Genomic DNA, 23,882 nt, shown 5'->3' with positions numbered 1-23,882 from the left:
TTGGTTCAGTCGCTCAGTCCTGTCTGACTCTTTTGACCCCATGGACCGCACATGCCAAGACTTCAGACTATGCTACAAAGTTACAATAATCAAAAGAATATGGTACTGGCACAAAAAATACAAATATAGATCAATGGAAAAGGGAAGAAAGTCCAGTAATAAATCCACCTATTGTCAATTCATCTACAACAAGGGAAACAAGATTATACAATAGAGAAAAGACAGGCTTTTCAATAAATAAACTGGGAACCCTGGAGAGCTGCATTTAAAAAAAAATGAAATTAGGACACTCTCTAACACCATACACAAAAGTAAACTCAAAATGCATTAAAAACCTAAAAGTAAGGCTAGAAACTATAAAACACTTATCAGAAAAGATAGGTAGAACACTCTAACATAAATCCCAGCAGTATCTTTTTGGATCCAACTTCTAGAGTAACAGAAATAAAAACAAAAATAAAGAAATGGGACCTATTTAAACTCAAAAGCTTTTTCATAGCACAGGAATCCACAAACAAAATGAAAAGACAACACACAGATTGGGAGAAAATATTTGCAAACAATGAAACCAACAAGGCATTAATCACCCAAATTTACAAACAGCTCATGTGGCTCAAATTTAAAAAAAAATAATAATAAACACCCCAATCAACAAATGGGCAAAATATCTAAATAGACATTTCTCCAAAGATGACATAGAGATGGCCAAGGAGCACATGAAAGGATGTTTAACATTGCTAACTACCAGAGAAGTGCAAATCAAAAGTGCAGTGAGCTATCCCTTCACACAGTCAAAATGGTCATCAAAAAGTCTACAGACAGTAAATGTTGGAGAGGGCGTGGAGAAAACGGAACCCTCCTAGACCTGGTGGGAATGGAAATTGGTACAGCCACTATGGAGAACAGCATAAAGATTTTTAAGAAACTAAAACTGGAGCTACCATATGATCCAGCAGCACCACTTCTGGGCATGTATCCAGAGAAAAACAGTTAGAAAGGACACGTGTGCCTCAGTGTCTTTGAAGCACTATTTACAGTAGCCAGGACACGGAAGCCACCTAAATATCCATCGGCAGAGAAATGGGTAAAGTAGATGCAATGTGTATGTACAATGGAATATCACTCGAGTCATTAAAAAGAATGAAATAATGCCATTTGCTGCAACCTGGATGGACCTGTAGATTATCACACTAAGTGAAGCAAGTCAGACAAATATATGATATCACTTATATGAGGGATCGAAAAAAAAAATGATACAAATGAACTTATTTACAAAACAGACACAGACCACACACTTTGAAAACTAATTCATGGTTACCAGGGAAGAAGGGTGGGGGAGACAGACTGAGTCTGGGATTGACACATACACACTGCTAGGTGGTGCAGCGGTAAAGAGTCCACCTGCCAATGCAGGGGATGCGGGAGATGCAGGCTGGATCTCTGGGTTGGGAAGATCCCCTGGAGGAGGAAATGGCAACCCCCTCCAGTATTCTTGCCTTGGAAATTCCATGAACAGAGGAGCCTGGTGAGCTACAGTCCATGGGGGTCACAAAACTTTGGACACAGCTGAGCGACTGAGCATGCATATTGAAAATAGATTACCAACAGGGATCTACTTCAAAGGACAGGGAACTCTGCTCACTGCTCTGTGATAACCTAAATGGGAAAAGAATCTGAGAAGGAGTAGATATACGTATAACTAAATCACTTTGCTATGCACCTGAAACTAACACAACATTGTTAATCAACTATATCTCAATATAAACTAAAACTTTAAAAAAGGCATTTCCCATTAAAGTCTATGATAATGAAAGCCCTGTATGAGTTGGCTCCAATTGTTGTTTTTTTTTTTTTTTTTCCTACTTCAGTTTCACTGGGGGCTTCCCTTTGGCTCAGCAGATGGTAAAGAGTCTGCCTGCAATGCGGGAGGCCCAGGTTCGATCCCTGGGTAGGGAAGATCCCCTGGAGAAGGGAATGGCAACCCGCTCCAGTACTCTTGCCTGGAGAATCCCATGGACAGAGGAGCCTGGTGGGCTACAGTCCATGGGGTCGCAAAGAGTCGGATACGACTGAGCGACTTCACTTTCACTTTTCACTTTCACGCATTGGAGAAGGAAATGACAACCCACTCCAGTGTTCTTGCCTGGAGAATCCCAGGGACGGGGGAGCCCGGTGGGCTGCTGTCTATGGGGTCACACAGAGTCGGACACAACTGAAGCAATTTAGCAGCAGCAGCAGCAGCAGTAGACTTTATTTGGTAAGTGGTCTTTAAAAAAGGTTTTTAGGACTTTCCTGGTGATGCAGGGGACATGGGTTTGACCCCTGGTCCGGGAAGATCCCACATGCCATAGAGCAACTAAACCTGCGCACCGCAACCAACGAGCCAGCTCACAGCAGGTGTAGCTCTGAAGCCTACACACCGAGCCTGTGCTGCACAATAAGAGGAGCTACCGCAATGGGAAGCCCACACACCGCCACCAAGAGGAGCTTCCGCTCACCTGCTCACCACGACCAGAAAGCTGTGCAAAGCATGGATGAAAATAAATAAATGCATAAATTTTAAAATAAATAAAAAAGATTTTCAAAACTTCATTACCTCAGATCTTTTATCAAGTTGTAATGTATGCTAATCCGCGAGCATGCTTTCTAATTTCGTCCTCCATTATTATCATTATGTAATTTTACTTTCATTGTCCCTCTTCATGATGCCTAACTTTTAATACTTCCCATAAGGGGCATTTTAGATACTGCTTCTTCCTTGAAAAATTGACAGTTTTTTCCTTCTACAAAGTAATGAGCAATTAGTAATTTTTATTGTTCCTTAGTGTGTTGCTTTATAGTAACACACTACATTTATTTATATACATTTTTTTCCCTCTAAAACAACTTACACATTCCTCTAGAGAGATAATTTAATTGTATGTGTATCTAACTTTGATAAATTGTATGATATATACAGAACTGATATTCAATAGGTTACATTTACTTGAAGGATTCAAAGTAAGTTATCACACTAGTGTTCCCTGGGACTTCAATTCAGAACTACCCATGCCAGAGTCCCTTCCTTTATATGTGACCTGTTTTGAAAAGTTATTACGAAATTTTTAAGTTCAATGTGGGTAACTTTAAGGACAATTAGTAAAATTGACAAAAGTTACAAAATAAATACATCATAAAATGTACTTTCTGGCTTCATTATTTAACACAAATATTATTTTTCCTTTTATCTATTTTCAGAGGAGACAGTGAATGCTTGATTATTCAAGAACTGATTACACAGTTTGCAAATTATCCAGGCCATTGACTTCTCCTCCCTTCCGCTGAGTGACTTTTGTCCATTTTCCCTTCATTAGCATTGGGAAATTCAGAGGAACTAAAAAATGTGCAATTCAAGCCATTCAATTTTGCTTCTTGCAGGGGAATAAATAATGAAGGACAAATTTCAATTATTTGTCAAAATAATGCTGGGAATTTTTAATGTTCTATGCCTGCCATTAATACAGTTAATTGACAACTGGCTCTATATTTGGTATTTGAAAATAAATTAGCATTCTTTATTGCCCCTTCAGCAAAATATTGTTCATTATGATGAGTGGCCTGGTGGCTCAGACAGTAAAGTGTCTACCTGCAATGCAGGAGACCTGGGTTCTATCTCTGGGTCTGGAAGATTCCCTGGAGAAGGAAATGTCAACCCACTCCAGTACTCTTGCCTGGAAAATTCCATGGACAGAGGACCCTGGTGGGCTGTAGTTCATGGAATCGCAAAGAGTTGGACACGACTGAGTGACTTCACTTCACTTCATGATGAGTGGCTAGATTTCAAGATTAATCAACATGCGTGTGCCACAAGCTCTATAAATTACTCCCTGACATTCCTAACTAAGTAGAAACTCTACAAGTGAAAGTTGTGTCCAACCACAATACTCCTCCCCAGTTACAGGGTTTTACCTTAACAGGTGAAGAGGCTGTCTTCTCAGGCACAACTCCTAGTAACATAAATATCACTGAAGGCAACATCTCATGTATATGCAAGTTTCATTAAGTATATGATGTGAGTTACATCTTGAATATCCCAAAGAATATGAAGTGAGCACTGGTAGAGAATAAGAAAGTTAATTAGGGCCGATTCAAAGGGCCCCTTAGGTAAGTATTTTAACGTTCAGCCTGTAACACTTTCAATAATATTAATACCTATTGCCAATACCGGAGAAGGCAATGGCACCCCACTTCAGTACTCTTGCCTGCAAAGTCCCATGGATGGAGGAGCCTGGTGGGCTGCAGTCCATGGGGTCGCTAAGAGTCAGGCACGACTGAGCGACTTCACTTTCACTTTTCACTTTCCTGCATTGGAGAAGGAAATGGCAACCCACTCCAGTTTTCTTGCCTGGAGAGTCCTAGGGACGGGGAGCCTGGTGGGCTGCCATCTATGGGGTCGCACAGAGTCGGACACGACTGAAGTGACTTAGCAGCAGCAGCAGCAGCATTGCCAATACACAATTCACTAGATTAAAAAAATGAAAGAAAAGAGAAAAAATGAAGCTAAAGGGTCTGACACCTAGTGTACAGAGAGACAACTTCAAACAACTGTTAGTGGCTAAATCAACGGCATAAAAAAATTTGATTGATAGACATTCTATCCACTATCTCTAGGACCCTTCTGATTTTAATAAAAGTAGTTAACCCACAAAAAGTGGCAATTCTAACCAATGTTAATATCAGACATAGTGATTTTACTGAAATGAAGGTGACTAATCAACATGCAAAGACAGAAGTAAGTATGAAGAAATGAGCCATTTTCCAAAATGTAAATACAAAAAAAAAAAAAAAAAAACTGCAGAAAGAGCCTATCAGCAAATACATTTTAAAATAATGTAAACTATTTAGAAACACTATGGTATAAGTTAGAGGAAAGAGCAAAAATAAATAAATAAAATTTAAAAACCACAAGGATTTTAACCAGAAATAAACCTGGGGTAAAACTTAGAACATTCATACACAGAATACGACTGTGGCATTTTTGCTTGAATGTCTGCTAACACTGCCATGTTATTGTTGGGACCTACACCTGCCTCGGGCAGGAGTGTCTGTCAAGGCTTGTCTTTTTCTGCCAGACAGGTGGCACTTGACTCACTCTGGTGAATCAGAGGACTCTACTTGTGTGACCTAACAGAACCAATCAAAATCCTTTACCTGGAATTGAAAATGCATACATTTTCCCTCTAGGTTTACTGAGAAGTAATCGCCATGAAATACTGCAGAAGTCTACAAAGTACGACATGTTGATTTAATATACATATATCACAAAATAATTACCGCCATAACTTAGGTGACACCTCCCTCACGTCATATAATTTCCACTTCTTTTTGTGGTGAGAATATTTGAGATCTACTCTCTTAGCATCTTTCCGATATATAATACACTATTATTTAGTCACCATGCTGCAGTTTTAGATCCCCAAGCTTACTCATTTTATAACTGGGAGTTTGTGTTTGGACCAGCACATGCCCATTTCCACTATCGCCACCACCACCATCAACCCTGGTAACTAGCATTCTACTCTCTCACTGTTTAGCTTTTTTAGGTTTCACATGTAAGTGATACCGCACAGTATTGGTCTCTCTCTGTCTGACGTGTTATTTAGCATGATGCCCTCCCGGTCTGTGCATGTTGCCATGGGATTTCCTTCTTCCTCATGGCTGAGTAACACTCCATTGTGCCATATCCTTAAGCCTCTTGACAGATGGACACTAGGTTGTCCCCATAATTCACACCTTGGCTATTGTGAATACCATTTCAATGGACACAGGGGTACAGGTAACTCTTTGAGATCCTGTTTTCAATTCCTGTGGGTATATAGCCAGAAATAGGGCTGCTGGATTATATGGCAATTCTATTTTTAAATTGTTGAGAAGCCTCCATATTGTTTTCCTTATTGGTTGCACCAATTTACATTATGATCAATGAGTAAAAAGTATTCCCTTTTCTCCATATCCTCACCATTTGTTATCTATTTTTTAGTGTGATAGTCATCCTAAGACGTGTGAGATGATATCTCACTGCGACTTTGATTCCTATTTCCCTGATGACTCGTGAAGTTGCACACCTTTTCATGTAATCTGCAGGTGTTTGAATATCTGCTCTGGATAGATAGTCTATGCAGTACCTCTGCTGAATTTTAATTGAACTGTTTGCTTGTTTTATGTACTGAGTTGCATGAGTTCTGTATATATTTTGTGTATTAACCCCTTTGCAGACATATTAGTATAACTGGCACATATTTCTCCCATTCCTTAGGTTGCCTCTTAACTTTCTTGATTGTCTCTTTGCTGTGCCATTTTTTAGATTGATGTAGTCCCACTAATTTTTGCTTTTCTTGCTTTTGCTTTTGGTGAAATATGCAAAAAAATCATTGCCAAGAACAACATTAAGGAGCTTTTTCTCTATATTTTCATCCAGGACTCTACAGTTTCAGGTCTTGTGTTTAAGTCTTTAATCCATTTTAAGCTGACTTTTGTGAGGTCCAGATTCATTCTTCTGCTTATAGTTACCTAGCTTTCTCAACGTCATTTACTGAAGAGATTATCCTTTCTCCACTGAGTTTTCTTAGCTCTCTTGTGAAAATATTAGAAGACTGTGTATTTGTGAGAATTATTTCTGGGATCTCTTTTCCATTCTGTTGGTCTACTTGTGTTTTTATGGCAGTATCAGTATATACCTGGTAGTATAGCTTGAAATCAGGAAATGTAAAGTCTCCAGATTTATTCTTTCTCAGTATTGCTTCAGATGTTTGGGGTCTTTTTTGGCTCCATTTAAACCTTAGGATTTCATTTTTTTCTATTTCTGTGAAAAGTGCCATTGGAATTTTGATAGAGATTGCATTGAATGTATAGATGGATTTGGGTAATATGAACATTTCAACAATATTAATTATTGCTCATAATCTTAGAGGAAGATCTTTCAATATTTCACCTTTTGAGTATGATGTTAGTTGTAGGCTTGCTATATTGACCTTTTTTCTGTTGCGATATCTTACTTTGATACCCAATTTTTTCAGTGTTTTTATCATGAAAAAATGTTATGCTTTATCAAATGCTTTTTGTATATCTATTGTGATTATCATATTATAATATTTTATTCTGTTAATATGGTATATCATTTTCATTGACTTGCACATGATGAACCATTTTGCAGCCACTTATGGGACAAGTTTTTGATTACGATGTAAGCTGTTTGTAGCAAGCTAGTGAATTTGGTTTGTTATACTTTGTTGAGAACTTTTAAACATAATTTCATTAAGAATATTGGTCTGCAGTTTTCTTTTTGTGTAGTGTTCATACCTGGCTTTGGTGCCAGGGTAATGTTTGCCTTGCAAAATTAATTATTTTACAAGTGTTCCTTCCCTTCAAATTCTTAGGAAGAATGTGAGAAAGACTGGCATTAATTCTTAAAAAAAAAAATAAGTTTGGCAGAATTCACCAGTGAAGCCAGGAGGACAAGGGGAGAGGAAAAGGAACAGAACGCTGCTTCAGGAGTAATTCAGTTGGTGTATGTGCACTCAGTCGCGTCCGGCTCTTTGCTGCCCCATGGACTGTAGCCCTCCAGGCTCCTCTGACCATGGGACTCTCCAGGCAAGAATACTGGAGTGGGTTGCAATTTTCTCCTCCAGGGGATCTTCCCAACCCAGGGACTGAACCCGCGTGTCTTGTGTCTCCTGTATTGGCAGAAGGATTCTTTACCACTGTGGCTCCTGGAAGCCCACAGTTCAGTTATATTCTCTTATTTGTTACTGCCTCTCCACATGTAAAAAAGCAGTCATATTTACTTCAAAATAGTCATGAACCCCACCTACTGCTTTATTTTTTTATCTCTCTCTTTCTTCAATTACTTGCCACTGCCTGTGGCAATACCCAATGTCCAAAGCTTACTTGACATTATTTCAGGTCATTTTTCTCTTCCTTTTCTCAAGAATTACAGGATCTTTATTCCTCTATACAAATCCCTTTAGTGGTTCAAATCCATTGTTTCATTTTTATCTTTATAGCCCTGAGTTTTACTCACATACTCTAACAAGTCAAAAATTAAAATTCTTCTTTGTAAAAGCTAATTGTAAATAAAAAAGCAAAGGAAACCTTACTGAAAATATTGCGTCATATATAAATAGATGAAGAGACCCTAATATTTTAAGACATGTTCTGTTCCTTTTCCCTCTCCCCTGGTCCTCCTTCCTTCGTTCCCTTCTCTGCCTCCTCATCCCCCGATTTCTTCCGTCCTCCCCTCCCTCCTCCTGTTCGTCACGTTCACCCCTCCTCCCCTTCCCCAAAAGGGCTCAGCATGGTGTAACATGTATTCCCTTAGTTCTGAGAGTGGACATGTCTGTGCTAAGTGCTCAGTCACTCACTCATTCTTTCTTAGGTGCACTTAATTCTTAATTCCTAAATGAGTATTTTTATTCTTCCACAACAGAGATTACTTCCTAGAATATTACATATAAGGAGTACTCTTTTTCTGTTTTTCTAAATATTGGGTTAATAACATTTTTGCCACTACTATCTAACAATTGTTCAGAGTATAATTGATTTTACTGTCCAAACTGTGTCCGATTCTTTGCTATCCTATGGACTGTGTGCCCCCCAGGCTCCTGTGTCCATGGGTATTCTCCAGGCAAGAACACTGGAGTGGGTTGTCCTGCCCTCCTCCAGGGGATCTTCTCGACCCAGGGACAGAACCACCTCTCTTACCACTAGCACCATGTGGAAAGCCCAGTTCTGAGAATAGGTACTGTTTATTAAGATTCTATAGATATATTTGCTTTATGGTCCATTATCTATGTATCTTTTATCTGAACTCTTATGAAATTTAAGAAAAGAAGAACTGAAAAAAACCCGTTTTCTTATGAAGGTAGATCAATACCCTTGGAAAGTTTTCTCTTAATTCATTGCTCCTATTGCACACTTGGCTGCTGATACGCGAATATTCTCTTCATTCTATTCCAATACTCATTCTTATTCTCTAATTGTCCCTAATGTAAATTTTGGCACAAGACACCTTACTAGAAACTTTAACAATTTATATATTTATAGAAGTTCATTCTTCTAAAGCCATTTCTATAAAGAAAAACTCATTTAAAGACAAAATAGCTAATTTGATTCTGACATGATTTTAGATGTTGCTCACAGGAGGTGAAAGCTCTGGTATGGTTCCAAAGTAAATGTATTATATTGCTCCCTGAAAATGTACATTTCCTGCTTTTACACATTTCAATTCATGTCATTTAGAATTGCTCTATATATTTCATTAGGGATGTGAATTGACTTCAACATATTATTTATAGAAAACACCTTTAACCTACAAATTTCTATTGTAATTACTTATTAAGATGTTACTTGCATTGTTAATCTGAGCTGAAACAAATTAAATGAGATACCTAATTTACTTTTCCTTAAATCTTTTCTTAGGTGCACTTAATTCCTAAATGAATATTTTTATTCTTCCACAACAGAGATTACTTCCTAGAATATTATATATACGGAGTGCTCTTTTTCTGTTTTTGTAAATATTGGGTTAATAACATTTCTGTCACTACTATCTAACAATTGTTCAGAGTAAAATTGATTTTACTGTCCAAACTGTGCATTTATACCAACTGACATAAATGACTCAGGGTCAAAAGAATGACATACGCTTTCAAAAATCAGAAGGATTCAGCTCTAATCATAAAGACATTTATATGTAAGTTGTCTGATTCATGATGTGACTAAAGAACTTATTTAGTTCTCAGTTTTCAGGCCAATAAAAATGTGAGAGGTGAAGAATAAGATGATATTCATTAGGAGGAGCAACATTGATAATCCTAAGAACCCATAGACATTGGAATCAAGTTTGCATACAGCTCTGCTACTTAATGGTTGTGTGACTGATAAATTCATTTTGTGATCTAGGCTTAATGTTTTATAAAACAGGAATAGTGCCTTGCATGTCTTAAAGGGATGTGTTGAATGCTAAGTGAATAATATCCATAAAGAACCTAGCACAATGTCTGGCATATTGTAAATTTATAGTAAGTAATAACTATATTATTTTTGTTCTATATCCTTTCACCTATAAAATAAATGTGGAAAAATACAGCTATATATCACTGACTACTTGTGTCTATAGCCCTTTAAAAATCCATTTATTAATGGATAATTGTTATATAATCCAAATTGTGAATACATCTTTAAGAGCTGTTTAACATAAATTCTAAGTTGGCAAAACTAGATTATATTCTAGTATCCTGCTTTTCAAGTTCCGTGTCACCAAACTAGTAAACAATTCCTTCAGCTGATTATTTGAAATGTTCTTTATACTGATGTGATTTTATTATCCTGACTTAGGGATAGAGTTAAGCAGCTGATAAAACTTGTTGAATATAAGAACAGTTTAGAGATGCCCTCCAACATTTAAAACAAAACAAATAAACAAAAAATCTAGCTATATCCTACAGGGAAATTCATTCAAACACAGAACTCAAGAGGACATTTAAAGCACACATTTCATTGGGGTTTTTAGTTGTACCAATCTTAAAAATCAGATATGTCTCAGCTAAGTATTAAATTTCTCTAAACCTGGGTTGACTGCCTGTCAATACTCATCTCATGAAATCAACTAGTCTCTTTTGTATTAGACAATGCAATTCATTGGGATTTCAGCTTTCCAAATTCCTAAGCTCTTATGAAGTCAGTATTGGAAGAAAATGTTAACTTTGGGTGATCTTAAGGTCACCTGTCTAAAAGGAAAAAAAAAAAATGACTTGTCATGGAGGAAAGATAGAAACTGGATTCCTGAACTCACACAACAAATATCAAGTGGGCCTTTTAGTGCATATATAATATAACCTGCTTAATCAGCAACATGTTGACTAATATCAGCACACTGGTACCATTAATTGAAGTAGTCTCACAATCCTGAGCTGTTTGCTTACAACATTTGGCTCATAGATAGAGCCACAAACATGTGAACTATTTATTTTTCCTTTTTCACTAAGCTCTTTCCCTTCCTCTGTATATAAGATCCTCAGAAGCAATATAAGAGCCTCAAAAGTAAACAACAGATAAACTCATAGCACTGAAATTTTTAAAGTATCCCTTATAGATTATTTCTCTGTTAGGCACTGCTATCGACTGAAAGTTTGCATCACTCTAAAATTCATATGTTGAAATTGAATCCCCAGTGCAATAGTATTTGGAGTTGGGAACTTTGGGAGGTCATTAGGTCATGAGATGAGACCAGCACATGAATGGTGTTAGTGCTCTTATAAAAAGGACCCTTGAGCTCGGCTCCCTCTCCCCTTCCACCGCGTGAGAACGGAGCAAAAAAAGGCCATCCGTGACCCAGGAAGCAAACCCTCATAAGACAGCTTCTGAATTTGTCAGCATCTTCACTGTGAAATTCTCAGTCCCAGAATTATGAGAAATAAATTTGTAAGCTACCCAGTTGGTGATATTTTGTTAGAGCAGCCTGTAAGGACTAAGACAAATAGCTTTTGCTTAATCTCCCTTATCACAACAGCATCGCTATATTCATTTTTTACTGAAATCACTGAGGCAGGGATTATTAACTAGTTCAGCTTGAAGTTCAAGGAAGTCACTTGTTTCTTACGCCTGATCCTGTGGATTTTTTTATAACATATAATAGTAATTTAAGAATCCTTCAAAAAGGCTCTTATGAATGTCAATGAGATAGTTTGAAATGCATATAAATGTAGAAAATTAATTTTTTCCAAGATTTTTTTACATATCCATATATAAGATTAATTCTACATTTTATAGTTATTATACAGAGATTCTTTATAAGGTTATTGTGCATATCTTTACTACATTTAAATGCATATGTATATGGGTATTTCAAACATATTTTTATTTGGGAAATAGTGCATGCTTATATATAAAGCTTACTTTATCAGATTGAGTTCCTAGTAATGAAGACTGAATTGTTTACTAGCCAAATTCTTTTTTCCCTTCTAAGGACTTTCTGTTTCCTAGACTGTTGTTCTCTCTGTCCTCTATTTTCTGGATGCTCACCATTCATAGTGATTTCTCCACAGCTTTCTTAGATTCCAAGAAATTAAATATTCCCCTTGGCTATTGTTTAGTTTCTGCAGGAGGTGACACTTTACACTCCTCAGGCCATTCCTCTAACTTAGACTCGTAACAGCAGCTGCTAACCAAACATAATGAAATCTACCTGGAATCAAAATGCGCCCTCCTATGTATCTTCTGCCATTTTACACCAGCTTCTAAAATAATGGAGAGAATCAAAAGGGCTTATTACTTGCTAACTATTTCAAAAGCAATTATTTTCCATTTAATCAAACAATTTTGAAAACAGCTTGAATTGCATGCTTGTTCTGAATTTGAAAACTACTGCTTTTCCTCAATCCATCTCTGTATAAATCTCAAGTCTGTAAGTATATAACATCTTCCTGGAGGAAAATCTCCTACCATATCCAGATAAATATATTTTCTAAAAGTTCCTGCATTTTCTCCCTATGGGTCTATCAAAGAACAAGAGCACTGTAGTGACTTCTACAAGGAAGAAGGCTATTTTCACCATCTAGATACTTGTGTTGGTAATACGTTTATAGAGCCTACCTATTCCTACCACAGGTAGGAAGAGAAATTGAAGAACAGATCCTTTTTAATCTATTAGAGAAATTTTTTCTGGAAATTATGTCGCTAGGGAAACTGTACTATTTCAAGAGCCCTTGTGGATAGCAAATCCTAACATCTTTTCTTTGGAAGTTATTCTGGCTGATGAAGAACAGAAAAGTGCATGATAATGTAATTTATCATATAGTACTTGAACTAAAAATTTTCATATAGTTTAGGAAGATAATGCTTAAAATCCCATGGCTTTTTGTCATAGACTTCAGTTATACAATCTGACATCAGGTATGAGGGAGCAGAGAAGTATTAAGATAAAGAACCACCACCAAGATGATTGGTAAAGAAATAAGGCAGACTATCAATGATAACGCTCCTGCCTCCCTGCCCCAGTGGTCTCATGCAGGTCAAGTTAAATCAAGGGATAGGTCCGCTAAGGATGGAGGGGATATCCTAAAAGGGCTGAACTGTTGAGGGACTGTCCTTTTTATTTTGCCTTTATTTTGTGTGACAAACAGATATCCCTGCTTTATTGTCCTGTAGTCAATTATTGCTCTTTCTTCTAGTTTAATTTGTATCAAGGGCTTACTGTAAGAAAACCACTACATTAAGTGTTCTCTGTATCAGTTCAGTTCAGTTCAGTCGTTCAGTCATGTCCAACTCTTTGCGACCCCATGGGGGTGGTTCTGTACATAGTGGCAACTAAACACAGAAGGCTCTTAGCATCTTATATATATGGATGTCCCAGGATACTACATTAAAAAATAATACTCAGATAATTGCAATTTTCAATAAGCATAATAAAGAAGAAAAGTGGGGCCAGTAGTCGAGAAGGGAAAAGAGAAGTTAATATTGAGTAGTCTAAGATGGCCTCTCAAGGAGGGCATATTTCAGATAGGTTCTAATGAATAACAAGGACCTAGCAAAATCTCTACTGAGTCACTTCACTGGGACTGTTCCCACAAGTAGCATGAGACTCTCCAAGTCTGAATCCCCATTTGTTTGGAGCAGATAAGCTTAACTTTTCAACTGACTTACCATTATCTTCACTGGGTTTCTCTTTCCTTGGACTATACACCATAATGTTGCTGTGCTGTGCCTAGTCACTCAGCCGTGTCTGACTCTTTGCGGCCCCATGGCCAGTGGCCTACCAGCCTCCTCTGTCCATGGGATTTGCCCAGCAAGAATACTGGAGTGGGTTGCCATTTTTCTCCTCCAGGGAACTTTTCCAACCCAGGGATCGAACCCACATCTCTTGCAGCTCCTGGATTAGCTGGCAGATTCTTTACCACTGAACCATCTAGGAAGCCCTGCATACAATAACCTTGCCCTAAAGGCCTAGCTCCTTTTCACTTGACTCTGAGCAGTCTATTTTCTCAAATAGTGAGAACACAATAAAGACATTCAACATCTAGCACCCTAGGAAATATGATGAATTGTTAAAAGTATCAGAGTCTTGCCAGGAATCTTCCTGTCTTTATTATTTCAGATTATGTTAATTTACTTTAAACCAATAGAGTCTCCCCGACTCCAATCTTCCCTCACCCTCCTTTCCTTATATTTTATCATATGCATAAAGGAATACAAAGCTGCCTCCATGGTCTTTTTGTTGTTGTTGTTCAAGTTTCCTTCTGTCCACAATCATGATCATGAGTATGGCGGCTAATATTTATTGAATGCTAACTCTCCCAGATGGCTCTATGGTAAAGAACCTTCTTGAGAATGCTGGAGCCACAGGAGACACTGGTTCGATCCCTGCATTGGAATGATCCCCCAGGGTAGGCAATGGGGACCCACTCCAGTATTCTTGCCTGGAATATTCCATGGACAGAGGATCCTGGTGGGCTAAAGTCCATGGGGTCTCGAAGAGTCAGACAGGACTGAGCAACTAACACTTTCACTTTCATACATACTCAGATTCCAGAGCCTGCAACCCAGAAAAGAGAACTGTGACATGATTTTTCAGGTAGCATTTTCTAATACCAATTTTGAATGGGATTGAGTGGAATTCATATCCTCCCAGAGAAAAATAATATGGTATTGGTAAACTAATGAATATATCACATCACAGCCCTTAATGAAGGAAAAAAAATGTGAGACATTGGCACTTAAAACAATTATATATACATACTGACATACAAATCTAATAGCCTTTACAAAAAAAAAAAAAATAAGGAAAACAGTCTGATCAATGGGGCTGCCAATCTGATCAAGATGGCTTGGGCTACTTAGGAAATTGATAGTTGATGAAGCAAAAAGCTCTGAAACCTCTGCCAAATCTGGCACAGAATTCTACTCTGACAACCACAGAACAGAGGATTTGCAAGTTTTCTCTTGCTGTAACATTTTGCCAATGTCAAAACAGTTCATTCTGCAAGCCTGCCAGTCTCCCACAAAGCTCTTCATTCAGTTTTTAAGGGAAGAACATAGATGGTAATCAAATGTCTTTGATTCAAATGGCATTACAGCTGACACATGAAAAGATTTAAAAGAAAGGAAAAAATAAACTGACTTCACAACTCCCATAGTCTTAAACAAGAAAGGCTCATCACTCAATAGAATGAGCACTTCCTATGGTCTTGACAGCCAGAATTTTTGTACAGCTTATTGCAATACAAATTCTCTTGCATGCAATTAAAAATGTGAATCTAACTTCAGTTTTCTAGTATTAATTAATAAAGTGGAAAATAAACCATCATAAAAGTTCTCAGCATTCATGAGAAGTCATCCAGACGGGGTGTCTATGGTGGTCAATGATATAGATTCTGGAGTCAGAAGTCCTAGATTTAAATCCCAGTAGGTTAGGTCTTAATCTCCTGGCAGTTAGGAATTATATATATATATATAGCTAATGACACTAGATTCTTGCCTTGCAGTCTAACTGAAAGGGCTCCATTCTATGACCAAGTTGTCCCCCTTTTTTCCCCTCTGAACCTCTCAAATGAATAAAAGAGATCACATGAGCTCTGAGGGAAAAAGTATAATTTAGACAGATAAAATATGATAAAGATGATTATAATTTGGTGACCAGTGTGGACATATAAAAATAAGGAGAAGCTGTAATTAGTATGCCTGCATGCCTGCTAAGTTGCTTCATTCCTGTCCGACTCTTTGTGAGCCTACGGACTGTGTGCCCACCAAGCTCCTCTGTCCATGGGATTCTCCAGGCAAGAAAACTGGAGTGGATTGCCACGCCCTCCTCCAGGGGATCTTCCCAACCCAGGGATCAAACCCATTCCTCTTGTGTCTCCTGCATTGGCAGGTGAGTTCTTTACCACTAGCACCCCTGTGAAGCCCTATTATTAGTATAGACACATTCTATCCTTTCCTCATGCATTGGCTTCAGATGTAGTTTTGATATATAGATGAATTTTATGTTGAAAAAAACCTTTGGACTTACTACACATGAGCCAAACATATTCTTGTCAATGAACAACTTCCAGTAATAAACTTGTTTGTGTGTTTTAAAGTTATCCTTTTTGTACATAACAAATCATCTGTACTTTATTAACTTAAAAATACGTATATATGATTGAATTACTACTTAAATATTTATCTTTTCTTACATGAAGCCCTCACCATTGGCTAAGGAAAGATACTTATATAACATTACTTGAGTAATCCCATTTTAACTGAATTACTTTAAATGAGGCCTTCATTTATATCAGCAGAGAAAGAATTGTGCTAAGAATCTAATGTTATTGATCTATGTGAAAATTACACTGTGAGGTTCTCCTTAATTGTATGTCAAAATCTAGTTGGCTACAGAGGATATTTATTGTCAGCTTCCACTACAAGATCATGTTTTATTGCCAATATTAAATTCAAGCTAAATACAGAAATGTATACCTGCCTCCAAAAATAGGCCAATCATACAGAGTGAATATTAATTTATATTTGAATAAATGCAAATGTAAAAATTACTCTGACACAGTGTTCACTTTTGAGGATCTCAGAGACTATTACAATATATCACATCTGTCACAAAATAATGCAGCTTACTATGCAAACTACAATAATATATGGGGAGTAAACATCCATTTTTATCACAATAAACATTATTGGCTGCTGTATGATTCCTTAAATAAATCCTAACTCCTTGTTAAATAGTGAATACAATTTAAATATAAATTTAGAAAGGTCTCTATATAAAATGTTATTCTCCTAATTGTTATTACTTTTAATTTTTATGTTATTATTGCCTCCAAGTAGGGTAAGATTTACCTCACTGTGAATACGCCCTGAGATGCTACCATGATATCAGTGAAATGTTTACCTCACTGTGAATACGCCCTGAGACGCTACCATGATATCACTGAAATGTTTACCTCACTGTGAATACGCCCTGAGATGCTACCATGATATCACTGAAATGTTTACCTCACTGTGAATACGCCCTGAGATGCTACCATGATATCACTGAAATGTTTACCTCACTGTGAATACGCCCTGAGATGCTACCATGATATCACTGAAATGTTTACCTCACTGTGAATACGCCCTGAGATGCTACCATGATATCACTGAAATGTAATATGTGTTCTCTCCATGGACATGGCACAAGAGTGAGACTGTCTGAAGAAATGGGATTCAGAGAGAGTTGTACTCCTCAAGCATTATTCTTCTTAAAAATTAATTACTGATTAAAGATTTTGAAAAAGGCGTATTCTATTTTATATGTTTCCAAATGATCTAATTCAAAAGGAACCTCTCCCTAATGGCAGGTAGGCAACAGGTCATATTTCTGAAACAAGTCAGAGCCAACTTTTGCTATGGTTTAATTCCTGTTGTATATAAGACTTTAAACTCTAAATACATGTTCAAGGAGTCTTCTGGCTACCTACAACTTGTTGATTTTAGTTAAAAACTAAGAAAGAAGGAGAATCATTATTTCAACAATCGTGGAAATATTTTACTGTGCTAGAAGACAGGAGTATGGTACCAAAATATCTAGATTCGGACAGGTTCTGACTCAGTTAATCCCCAAGCTTATTTATTTTCATAATTTATCAGGCATTGGTTATGATTCAGATACATTCTTAAAACTTAAAACATATATTAGAGGTGTATCTCTGAAATCTACCTTTTATTACAATAACATATCATGTAATTTTTACTAATATTTTTATTTTATATATAGAACATGAATCCAATTAATGTTGTACTATTTTTCATATTTCAAATGAACTCACATTACTTACCTGAATATTTATTGCATCCTTTCTGGTTTCCTAATGTATGCTATAATTGGCATTTGAACTACAACTCAGTTGGAACAAAAGTTACTTTTAATGGTTTTTGATTGATTTGAGTATTTTAAGTGGGCAATAGCTTCCTTATTATGTGACCCTTTTCGATCTTCAGGTGTTTCTGGATGGCACTTTTCATTTCATTAATATATAATTTTATCAATATAGACTTTCTATTAAATAGTGTAGGATCAGAAGTAGTGAAATAAAAGTATATGTTAAAATATAATCAAATGATTACAAAAATGCAAAAACAAGAATCGAAGTTGCTCAGTTGTGTCCAACTCTTTGCAACCCCATGGACTGTAGCCTACCAGGTTCCACCATCCATGGGATTTTCCAGGCAAGAGTACTGGAGTGGGCTGCCATTTCCTTCTCCCAGGGATCTTCCTGACCCAAGGATCGAGCCTGGCTCTCCCAAAGTGCAGGCAGACTCTTTACCATCTGAGCTACCAGGGAAGCCCCAATAGCTTTCAAGCCAGCAGCATTTGATCATTAGCCTCTTTCAGTTTCTTACAAAATAAGCAAGAAGACACAGATAAGTGATTAAAAACATCAACAACACAAAATTTAATACTGACAGACAAGTCACCATCTTGGAGGAACTTAAAAAATATTTTAAGGCTGATAAAGTTTACCTGGAGGAAAAAGATCAGCTAAACTACTTAGACTCAGTCTAAGAGCCATGAGCTACTCAGTAACGGAACTAAACCAGATCATCTAGAAAAATAATGTTGGAAAACATGCTTTAAACCCCCTCACCTGTTCTAATTCAGGGACTATGTAAGTCAGCAATTCTTCTCCCTTGGCCGCTATGCTGTATTTCCATTCCAAGTCTCCACCCCCAGCACGTGCATCTGCGCATCCACAGACACATGTAACATATCATTTTCCTCCAAAGACATTAAATTCCAAATAATAGTTTGGTGAAAATAAGAGTGGTGGAGTGTTAGCCATTATATTTTACTTTCTAGGGCAAATTTTTCATAAAAATTCAGTGTTATAAGAAAAAGTGGGAAATCCTAATTTTCTTGTAACTATAACTCTATCTCAAAGGATGGGATGGGGAACAGGAAAAAAGTCATAAAAACAAAACAAAAAGTATCTTTAAAACTTAAACTTGCCTTGGAACTGAGCACATCCAACTGCTTTCCAAATATATACACCAAGCAATAAACAGTAAGGCCAAAGGTAACCTACTCACTCATAGTCATCAAATGCTTTGCCTAGTATTTTTACGTTCTATTAAGTAATGACTATTGGAGGGGAAAAAACACTATGGAGTCAAGAAAATATTAAAGAACCAACAAAATAATATGAAGACTACCAGGGGAATAGCATATTTCAAAAAAAATTACCTATTGTGAGATGCAGAAGAAAATACTCAGATGACATTATCTTCTAAGAATTGCAATAAATTATGGCCTTCATGTATCAGGGTTCTGAATTTAATAATTCAAAACAGCAGGAAATGAAAAGTACTTGTATCAAATAAAAAGAGATAAATCAAGAGAGATAATACTGAAAATTGACTGCAATGGCTGTCAGTCAAGTGGGTAAAAACTAACAGGGAAAAAATATAAAATCTTTTTGAAAAACTAGTAGAATTAAAATGAAATACATAATTCCCCAAACACTAAAATGATTTAAAAGCATAAAGAAGAAATCTATGATGTTGAACTGTGGTGTTAGAGAAGACTCCTGAGAGTCCTTTGGACTGCAAGGAGATCACCAGTAAATCCTAGGGAAAATCAGTCCTGAATATTCATTGGAAGGACTGATGCTGAAGCTGAAACTCCAATACTTTGTCCACCTGTTATGAAGAACTGACTCATTGGGAAAGACCCTGATGCTGGGAAAGATTAAGGGCAGAGGAGAAGGGGATGACAGAGGATAAGATGGTTGGATGGCATCACTGACTCAATGGACATGAGTTTGAGTAAGCTCCAGGAGATGGTGATGGACAGGGAGGCCTGGCGTGCTGCAGTCCATGGGGTCACAAAGAGCCGGACACGACTGAGCAACTGAACTGAATTGAGAAATAAAAGAGAGCAAGCATAATTGAGACATTTTAATTTTATGTTTTATTTTCCAGTTGTAAATTTTTTTTTTAATCTTCTTGTCTGTTTACTCTCACTTAATCACTTCATCGAGAGGGTCACGCCCATCGAGAGGGTCAAACTGCTGCTGCAGGTCCAGCATGCCAGCAAACAGATCAGTGCTGAGAAGCAGTACAAAGGGATCATTGATTGCGTGGTGAGAATCCCCAAGGAGCAGGGCTTTCTCTCCTTCTGGAGGGGTAACCTGGCCAACGTGATCCGTTACTTCCCCACCCAAGCTCTCAACTTCGCCTTCAAGGACAAGTACAAGCAGATCTTCTTGGGGGGCGTGGACCGGCATAAGCAGTTCTGGCGCTACTTTGCTGGTAACCTGGCCTCCGGTGGGGCAGCTGGGGCCACCTCCCTCTGCTTTGTCTACCCGCTGGACTTCGCTAGGACCAGGCTGGCTGCCGACGTGGGCAAGGGTGCCGCCCAGCGGGAGTTCACTGGTCTGGGCAACTGTATCACCAAGATCTTCAAGTCTGATGGCCTGAGGGGCCTCTACCAGGGTTTCAACGTCTCGGCCCAGGTCCAGGGCATCATTATCTACAGAGCTGCCTACTTTGGAGTCTATGATACGGCCAAGGGGATGCTGCCTGACCCCAAGAATGTGCACATTATCGTGAGCTGGATGATCGCCCAGACTGTGACGGCGGTCGCGGGGCTCGTGTCCTACCCCTTTGACACTGTCCGCCGTAGGATGATGATGCAGTCTGGCCAGAAAGGGGCTGATATCATGTACACTGGGACAGTGGACTGCTGGAGGAAGATTGCAAAAGATGAAGGTGTCAGACTTTATTTTTTTGGGCTCCAAAATCACTGCAGATGGTGACTGCAGCCATGAAATTAAAAGACGCTTACTCCTTGGAAGAAAAGTTATGACCAACCTAGATAGCATATTCAAAAGCAGAGACATTACTTTGCCAACAAAGGTCCGTATAGTCAAGGCTGTGGTTTTTCCAGTGGTCATGTATGGATGTGAGAGTTGGACTGTGAAGAAAGCTAAGCCCTGAAGAATTGATGCTTTTGAACTATGATGTTGGAGAAGACTCTTAAGAGTCCCTTGGATGGCAAGGAGATCCAACCAGTCTATTCTGAAGGAGATCAGCCCTGGGATTTCTTTGGAAGGAATGATGCTAAAGCTGAAACTCCAGTACTTTGGCCACCTCATGCGAAGAGTTGACTCATTGGAAAAGACCCTCATGCTGGGAGGGATTGAGGGCAGGAGGAGAAGGGGATGACAGAGGATGAGATGGCTGGATGGCATCACTGACTCGATCGACATGAGTCTAAGTGAACTCTGGGAGTTGGTGATGGACAGGGAGGCCTGGCGTGATGCGATTCATAGGATCACAAAGAGTCGGACACGACTGAGCGACTGAACTGAACTGAATCTAAGGAAAAGAGCCCAGAGCCAAATAAAAACAAACTGGAGTTCTCAGCTTTTGAAAAGCAAAATATACTTTTGAGTGAAATGAAAAGAGAAAGAGTTTTTGAACCTCAAATGTGAAAGTTAATGCCAAACTATAAATATTTGGAAAAATAAAAAGAAATAGCAATAGCCAGTTTTGTAGGGCAGGATTTCGGCCTCCAAATGAGAAAGTTGAGTGAAAGAGAACTGTAGTCCTCACGTGGAAATTAGAGATGGTTTATCTACTCTTTCTACTTACAAGGTTACCTTCAAAAGACAAGGGTGAGATACAAGGCTCCCTTGGAGAAGTTTGGCAAGTCTAGGATTAAATGAAATTCTCAATGTCTCCCCAGATTACTGGTGAAATATCCTGTATCACCAAGATTGGGAAGAGGAGGGGAGATGACTAAATTTGGAACCTGGAGCGAACAGAGCTGATGCTGTTCCACCTACAACCTCCTGACTCGAAATGTCCATGGGACAGCAGCACAAGGGAGAGTTTGGAGAACAGATGTGTGGGCTGCAATTGGCTGAGTTGGTAAGATGAATTACTGCATCGGCAATGCTGATCACAAAAGAGAATCGGCCAGTTTGTAAGTAAAACAGAATTGTAGTGAGACAATAACTAGGTTTGGAAAAGCAGGAACTTAAATTTTTAAAGAGGTAACTTTGTTCTCAACCCTACCTAGTAAAAGATTAAACTAACCAAAAGACAAAAGGCAAAGGAGGAATAAAATCTCAGGCTTTTATAAAGATGAAATCAAGTCTATGCTTATCTATTCCATCTGTGGCAGACAGATTATAAGACAGGCAAGTAATTTATTGGTACTTACACTGTATGTAATCCACTTCCCAAGTCTGGACAAGGCCTTTGATTTGTATCTAAACAAGGGCAAAGGTGATGAGGTATTACTCGAAAGATTAGTTTACATTTTGGCTTGAAGACTCTGTCTCTCTTGTAGGTTTTACTGAAGCAAACTGCCATGTTTGATACGCCTGTAAGGTAAGGAATTAAAGGTATCCTCCTTCAAGCCAAGAGTCAGCATGGAAATGGGGCCTTCAATCAAACAACCCTTGAGAAATTGAATCTTTTCAAAAACCATGCAAACAAGCATAGAAATGGATTCCTTCCCCAGTCAAGAAGTTGGATGAGACTCTGGCACTGGCTAACAATTTTATTTCAGCCTTTACAAAAGATCATGGCAAAAGGAACACAAGGAACCAGATTCTTGACACAGAGAACTGAGATTTTATATATATATATATATATATATATATATATATATAGTTTTAATCCACTAAGTTTTAGAGTAATGTGTTACGCAGCTATAGATATCTAACATAATACTTCTTCTAAAACATCTGAATGAATAAAGGTGTCTTGGATCACCACTAAGTTTATGCCACCAAGTAAATCATTTCAATTGATAAAATACTTCAGGCAAAAGAATTAAAGTCTTTCCAAAAAAAGAAGTATTAACTTGAGCTAACTGAAACCAAGTCATAAAAGTGAAAAATGAAGGCAAGAAAGAAAGGGGGAAAGTTAGATAAATCTAAGAATGTGCATTATTACTATTCTTCATTGACTATAATGGATATGAAGCACAGGATATTTTTAAGAGTCATACTTCTAGAGAATGAGCTCAGCCTCAAGAAGACTGTGATTCTTTGAACATTAAATTTATACTTGAGTCCCAAGTTTGTTTAGGCAGAAGTCAAGCTGAGAAAGTGGCCCAGTTTCCAGGGAGGGTATATTTTTCAATGTGGCCCAAAAAGATAATTAAGGGAAAAATAAAAACAAAACCAAACTCCCATGGGTAACAGCTCAGGAGCTAGAGATCCCTAGAATGAGGGAAAATTCAGACCCACTTGAGAAACTTTCCCTGTCCTCAATGTAGGGGTTCTTATAATCTCTGCCAAGCAGGATTTCATGATTAGTTGGAGGACCCGTGACCTACTGGTGTTTCCCATTCTCTGCCTTCAAAACACGCCTCTTCATTCTGGTTTACCCTGTTCCACCACCATATTTAGATAGGGGAAAGGGGAGAACTTGTCTTTTGAGTTCTTAAGCATCCATACCAAGTCCATATCAGTGATGCTGAGGCTACTGCATATCATGTAAAGATACTATATTTTGAGGTGACTCTGTGAATGAATGGGATATTTTGACTTTGCCTCATGAAGATGAGTGAATTTCACTTATGGAAAGGCCAGCTGAATATTTGCTGACAAGATGTTGAACAGGAGTAGCCCATTTAAGCTTATACCAAATAGTTTTCCTCTCCCCTTTTCGGGAACTGTGTAGGACTGGATTTTTTTTTATCCCCTGTGAAGTTATACCTGAGTTTCTTTAGTCAACAAAATGTCAATAAATGGCTTGTATTACTTCTAGCTAAAGTTCTAAGAATCACTAAACATTTTAACACACATCTTCTCATTTCTGTGGCAATCATGGGAGATCATGTAGGAAGAAGCATCTAT

General features: G+C 37.9%; 1 pseudogene; it reads left to right on the top strand.

Moving 5' to 3' along the window:
• The first annotated feature begins 796 nt into the window (after positions 1 to 796).
• LOC139184006 (ADP/ATP translocase 1 pseudogene) lies at positions 797 to 20,837 on the top strand (annotated as a pseudogene).
• The last annotated feature ends 3,045 nt before the right edge of the window (positions 20,838 to 23,882 follow it).

Source organism: Bos indicus, chromosome 7 (genome assembly GCF_029378745.1).
Source record: "Bos indicus isolate NIAB-ARS_2022 breed Sahiwal x Tharparkar chromosome 7, NIAB-ARS_B.indTharparkar_mat_pri_1.0, whole genome shotgun sequence".
Classification (NCBI taxonomy): Eukaryota; Metazoa; Chordata; class Mammalia; order Artiodactyla; family Bovidae; genus Bos; species Bos indicus.
This window is presented reverse-complemented; position numbering and strand designations above follow the sequence as displayed.